This window comes from Thermobia domestica, chromosome 18 (genome assembly GCF_964235325.1).
Source record: "Thermobia domestica chromosome 18, izTheDome1.hap1.1, whole genome shotgun sequence".
Lineage (NCBI taxonomy): Eukaryota > Metazoa > Arthropoda > Insecta > Zygentoma > Lepismatidae > Thermobia > Thermobia domestica.
In genome coordinates, this window is record NC_137471.1 from 182,895,037 (window position 1) to 182,902,249 (window position 7,213).

Here is a 7,213-nt window from a genome sequence, read left to right on the forward strand (position 1 = left end):
TCAGCGGACTCCAAATATATGAATCTATGCTAAGTATTAACGTATAGATAGAGCAAATAGTGGAAATTACATATGGAAAAAGACGAATTGTTAGCCCAATCGTAATGAAAAATCGTCTTTACCGGAACAGGCTCAGATCACGTAAGAAAACAAATAGCTCAATTTGTTAAAGCAAAGAGTCTGTATGCCGAAGGTAGTACGTTCGAACCTCATGGAAGTTCCGTTGTCATTTTTATAACTAAGGTTATTTTATTTATTTTTTATTTGGGAAAGAATCAAATTGTAACATATGTGTAAAACTCATGACGATACCAAAAAAAGAGAAAATGTCGTCGCATTTGCATTAGTGTGTCTAATTTTTGTTTGCAAACAGTTTCGTAATTATTTCCACTGTGCTCACTTATGCATAACGAATGTTTCCCAGTAAATGTTAATTCTAATTTGGAGAATTCTATAGTTTCACAATGTTTCTCACTACATATCTTCTATCTACGTGTTTGGATATTTTGATAACAGATTTCCCAATTAAATGTTTAATTTTCCCTATAAATACTTGTCTTAAATTGAAATTGTTTTGAATTTGCTACATAAGGAAAGTTGTCCGAAGGAGGAGAACTCAAGTAATTGATATTCTACGTAAAAGCAACCTATTGTAGAATGATGGTGCTTCTTACCTTCAGCACATAATCTTAAGGTTAGAGAGTCAGAGAGAGAAAAATCCTGCTTTTTCCTCCCCTATAAACACTCATCTTAAAGCTCTACCTATAATGATTCGTGTCACATAATTTCGGCTCTCCAAAGACATTCATGTTTATAATAATAATAATAATAATAATAATAATAATAATAATTATTATTATTATTATTTTATTATTATTATTATTATTATTCCTGAATATGCCACCCTTACATAACGTAGTAATTTTAGACATCTTAGTTTAAAGTGCTTTCTTTAGTAATAATTTGAGCAACCTCGTCACAAAATTTAAAATGTATGAGAGGGCACGACGTTTTATTTCCTCCCTCTCTTTTCAGCACCCTCCAAGAGAAAGTATATAATTTGTGAGAAGCAGGGCAAACAAAATGAATAAGAAATATATTTAGAGCATCCTTTCCTCCTTCGTGAATGGAATATCACGTAGCATTTTTATTGTACTGAAGAAGACTTTAGGCCGTTATGGTTAGGTAACAAAAGAAATACCTTATATATATATATATATATATAGCGCCCCTTAACTGTAATATTACCTCTTCTTTATTCGAGGCTGCCCTACACAACCAAGGGTGACAATAAGAATAGGAAAAGTGTTTAAAGATTACAAAACACTTTACATTTTGTCAGAAATAAGGCAGTATATACACAGCATTGCTTTGATTAACAAGTGTTTCACCCTGGAGTCGCTTATAAAATTAGGCAGAATAACTTTTGCCGATCATTGTTCTAGAGGGATTTGTCCAGGATGGTTTGGTGTCGAGCTAGTAACGATGAGTATGTTTATTTACATCACCGTTAAAGAAATAGCAAACTTTCTGAAAGGAACTTACTTAGGAAACATCTTCATTCTACTTAGCCAGAGCCCACTCTGAAAAATTGCATCTGGTGTTCTGAGTGAAAGTTCTATGGAACTATTAGAAAAACATATTCCCGTTGACACGCTGATGGTAGAATTTCTTAAGCAGTTATTGAATTACGTTCGAAGCGTAGGCGTAAGTAGAGCCCTCGCAACCCTGTGGCGTGGGGGCCGCACAAGCTGCAAGGCCAAAAAATATACAGAAAGTACGCAGGGGCGGAGCAGGCCAAATTTTCACACGGGTAAAGTGACTTTTTGGCGCCCCCCTAGTACTAGCCTATGTTTTACATTTTATCATAGTGTTTTTAATATTTTAAACCAGGAGCGTCATTTCAGATATTGCTTTGGGAGGGGGGCAAGACCTCTTGATATAAGTAAAATTTCGCGTTTTTCACTGATTTACTACTATTCTAATGATAAAATCTATATACATCTCAAACTCAGGGGGGCAAATGCCCCTCCCTGCCCTCCCTAAATGACGCCCCTGTTTTAAACCCATTTTTCAAAAAGAAATCCACTACCTAGGAAAACTTCACAAAGAATATGGCCCGCTATAAACAATACGAACTCCGCCCCCCCCGGTCTAGTGGCTAACACGCCTGCCTTCTGTGGTACGGGGTACAATTCCCGGTGGATTAGTGTTGAACGATAAAAGTGGTTCGGATTCCACTATAATTAGTATCCACATCTCCCTTGGCCATTAAGGCATAACCGTGGAACGCTAAACTCAAGCAAACAAACAAACAATACTTAATTCCCGGCACTCTTTATTCTACATGCCATCTCTCCATTTTTCGATACAGCTCCCTTAGTACTATGAAACTCTTCTTCCATAGTGAAATGGAAAAAGATCATGTAATTGCCACTATTTTACAAGAATATAAACCAAAAACGTCAGTAGAAAACACATTATAAAATTTACTTTTGACGCTCGTTTTGGCGCCCCGGGCAGTCACCCGGCCCTTGTCCGCCCCTGAAAGTACGGACGAATAACTATTGACTGCGGAGGAGAGGTTAACCTTCATGTTATGCCACTGGTTTGACGTGTTTGAAATGTTCAGTAAGTGATCGGTTAGTGAAATAATTTCGACGGTTACTGATGTTTAAAGTTTAGCTAAGTCAATGCTACTTAACCAAATACATTTGATATCGCGATGTCACAATTTTATTTTTCCTCACATAAAAAAGATAAAAACAGTAGTAATAAAAACCCTTACTCGTACTGGGCTCCTAACTAACTAACAACCTAATTCGCACAGACTAGTTGCTCTGACCAACTAAGTTTCGATTTCTTACGCGAAAGAAGTCTGTTATATTAAGAGGCATGCTTTTCATTATCAGAACTGTTCGAAGTAATTGAAAGATTACCACTCGATTGACCTTGAGGGCAAATCACCAAAGGGTAGCTATAAACGTAAGTTCAGCATGCATGTCTGTGGAGTTCTGTTCAGTATTCCTATCTGCCAGTCATGCTTGTTCGTAGGAGTAATATTTTACAAACCTAATCTTTCGATGCAGCACAATGGCAGAGAATCAGGGGAAAGGAATTCTTGCCCTTGTGAACGTGGGATACCACCATGTGCAATAAGACTGACGCGTCTCCTTGAAGTGATATGTTATCGAAAATAACTCTTTTTCCTTTATATATCCGAAGTTTTTGAGGGTTTCAAAATGAGGAAACGTTACTGACAAATAAGGACGCATTTATGGGTGGGTCCAGGGGGTCCGGACCCCCTCTGAAATCCCAACTTTTCTGTAAATTTAGTCTAATTTTGGGGATTATCTTTTAAAATTTTATTATAATTTATCCTAATATTGAAGTCGGACCCCTTCCGAAATAAATTACCGCATACGTGCCTTCTGACAATTTTCAATATATTCGTTAAATAATAAAGTAAAATAATTAAATTAGGAGCAAAAAGCTTCAACACGGGCTAACTTTTGTCCACTGCCAATACTGTTAGAAAAGATATTAATAGCAAAAACTGCTAGCCTCGGAACTTCACCCCGAACAGCAAGCCTATTATTGAGAACTACATATGAAACATTTTATCAAAACTTATCTAGCTTTTATCTGTCATGAAATTATTATATACACCAAAATGCACTCTCCTAAAATGGGTATCTAAACATTGCTCTACGTATCTACGAAGCAATGAAATTTTTTTATCGAAATATGTGGGCAGGAAACTCTAACAGCCAGCCAATTTATTCTTATGTGTAACGATGAAATAAGAAAGAAAAAATGTATAACCGTTAAGACGAAACTTCAACTAAGTCTGAAGAGAACAATGCTAAAATAGTAACAATGATGTCAACCAAGAATTATTTCATGTAGCGTTTGGACGAAATTACAGCTGTCAACAATTGTAGAAGTAAAAACAAGCTGATAGGTTTAATGCAGTCTAGACTTCTGAATGCATTTATTTCCTGAAAACTTCCGTCTCGTCATTGGTATGCCGTTAATCATTGTAAAACCTTTCAATTGGAAGTGAAATGACACAAACTAAAATAGTTTTAAATCAATAAATGTCTATGTGTAAAAGTAGGTGTCTCTTATCTGTAGTTCTGTGTTCCTTTTACTTTGAAGTGACAAATGAGAGAAGAAAGTATGGTGTTCGAAAAAAAATCAAATTTGAGATTTCAACGAATTTACACGTATTATAGCCCCTAACACCGAAAAAGTTATTTTTCGATACATGTCCATCTGTTCGCCCGTCCGTTCGCTACACTTTTCTGTGCACTCGCCTAGAGGCCATACCGTTCAACTTATCTGCACAAAATTTTAATTTAAGATTTTCATAGTATTTCCTATAGTTTATTTCCCTCCTACCCCAAAACAAGGGTAGTTTCCTGTACGATGAAAATAGAAGAAAGATATTTTCTCATAACTGGCTCTAACGCTCTTGTTTTCTTTCTTTTTTTATAAATCAATATTTAATTAGCAACCCTATTTTGTGGTATAAGGCATTTATCTGAGAAAAATCTACAAGGGGTAGTTTATACTAAGGGGTGAGTTTCTTCTCAGTGATTTTCTCAAAATGGACTCAAGTGTTTTCGTTCATATTCCATAAATAAAGAGTTCATTAATAACTTATCAATGTGGCATAATTCGTTTGTTCTAAAAAATGCGAGGGGTAGTTTTTCTTGGTGGAGTGTTCTCTGGGCGATTTTCTCAAAAACGACTAAAAAGAGTTTATTCATATTTCAAAAATAAATATTTCGTTAATAACCGAACAATATGGCAAAACTCGTTTGTCCTGAAAAAATATGCGAGGGTAGTTTACTCTTGGGGATGTTTTTCCTCCACGGTTTTCTCAAAAATGATTCAAGCAATTTTGTTCGTACTCATAAATAAATATTTCATTAAAAACCTAGTAATATGGAATAACTCGCTTACCCTGAAAGAATCCTCAAGAGGGGGTTATTCGGGGAGTTATTTTTCCCTCACGATTTTCTGAAAAATACTCGGACAATTTTATTGATAATTCATAAATAAGTATTTCATTAATAACCCTATATTTTAGTATAATTCATTTCTATGAAAAACAGTTACAACGGAAAGTTTATTTTGGGGGTCAAGGTTATTTCCCCGACAATTTTCTCGAACGACAGGCGATTTTGTTCAAATTTCGCAAATAAATATTTCATTAATAACCAAAAGTATATCTCATTGTTCGAAACAATTCACAAGAGGTAGGTTACTCCTGACGTGTTCCTTTTGAACGACTTTCTCAAAAATGACATTTGATTTTTTTCATTTTTCATAAACAATGATTGCATTAATTGGTCTATTATATGTGTAATGAAAATGTGCTCAAAGTGTGAGTTAGTTTTGTAGTGTGGATTTTCTTCAATCGAAGCTTTTTATTCGATAATCTGACATTCAATGTATTTGAATAATACGATAATTTTATTCGTATTATCCAAATACACACTTCAGTAACAACTGCGGCCTAACACAGTTAAGAAATTGAATTGAAAAAGTTTAGTGCGGTGGCCCTGTAATTGAATATTTTTTGGTAAACTCCCTAGCTTTTTGTGGTAAACTCAGGCTTTTCTTTTTCGAGCGACAAAAGAGAGAAGAAAATATAGTGATTGTGAAAATAATATTTCAAATTCACATTTCAACGGATTTACATGTTTCATGGCGTCTACATACCGAAAATGTGACTTTCCGACACCCATCCTTCCGGTCCGTCCGTTCGGCACACTTTTCTATGCACTCGCCTAGAGGCCATACCGTTTAACTTATCTACACCAAATTTTAAACTTACATAGTATTCGTACAGGAACTTTTCCAATTTTTTTCCTACCATTTAAAGTAAGTGTGGTTTACCAACAGCCGAAAATCGAAAAAAGCTATTTTCTCAAAAATGGTTTTAACAATTTTGTTTATTTCTCATTAATCAATATTTAATTAACAACCCTATATTGCAGTATCAGATATTTCTCTTAGAAAAATTTACGAGGAGTAGTTTATTCTTGGATATGACTTTTTCTCGACGATTTTCTCAGAAAAGACTGGCGAATTTTGCACACACTTCATAAATAAATATTTAACCTTACAACATGGTATAAGTCAATTGACCTGAAAAATATATGAGTAGTAGTTTATTCTTGGAGTTGAATTTATTCCCAGTGAGTTTCTCAAACACGACCAGTTGGCAACCCTGTATCTCGACAACGAAGCTTAATTCGAAAACTGCAAGAGGATCATTTGTCTCTTTCTGATGTCACGAATCATCTCCCGAAGTTTGTGGACATCTTTCAGGTTCACCCTTAATGAAGTTTCTTTTCGAAAAGTTAACTATTAACTTTAGGCATTGTTTATCTTTTTTTAAATCACAAATGTCGTTATTAATTTTAAGGCAGAGAACTACTTCTGAGAGAATAGATCTTGAAAAATAATTTTAAAACTTAGACTTTTGTTTTCGATACATTCCAGACAAGACGAGACATTTTACAAGCTATCTCGTGTCCAAAACATTTGCCTCGTCTTATCTTGGATGTCACAAAGCGCGTTTCGTCTCTTTCTCCAGACATGTCTTATCTCGTGCGCATTCGTTAACACTTGGAAAGGATTATCTTTCTACTCAAAGCATTGTTTTATAATGGTTGCATATTGATGATAATTGCTGTCAACATAAATTACAGTCCTTTCAGTTGAATTTATTTTTATTATTATTATTGAAATTGCAAAATCTAGTTTAAAGTTGGACGATTATGCACCTACGCAAAGGGAGAATGATGATGAATAAAATGGTGAAATGAAGAAAGTGGGAGGAAAATGGAAAATCTCAAGAAAACACATACCCATGCACACGGTATTTGTCCACCTCAAATTTCACTTGGCGCGAAGTGGAATCGAGCCACGGACCCCATACACCAAAGGTGAATGCTCTATTATTATTATTATTATTATTATTATTATTATTATTATTATTATTATTATTATTATTATTATTATTATTATTATTAATAATAATAATAATAATAATTGTATGGAGCTCAACGGGTTTCAACCGTCCGACTCAACCAACGTTTGGGTGCCTGTTCGTTCGTCTGCTCCATGACAATTTCTCATAAAAGATATTTTATTTTAATGAAAGTAGTAAGTGACTTAATAGGAATATAAAAGG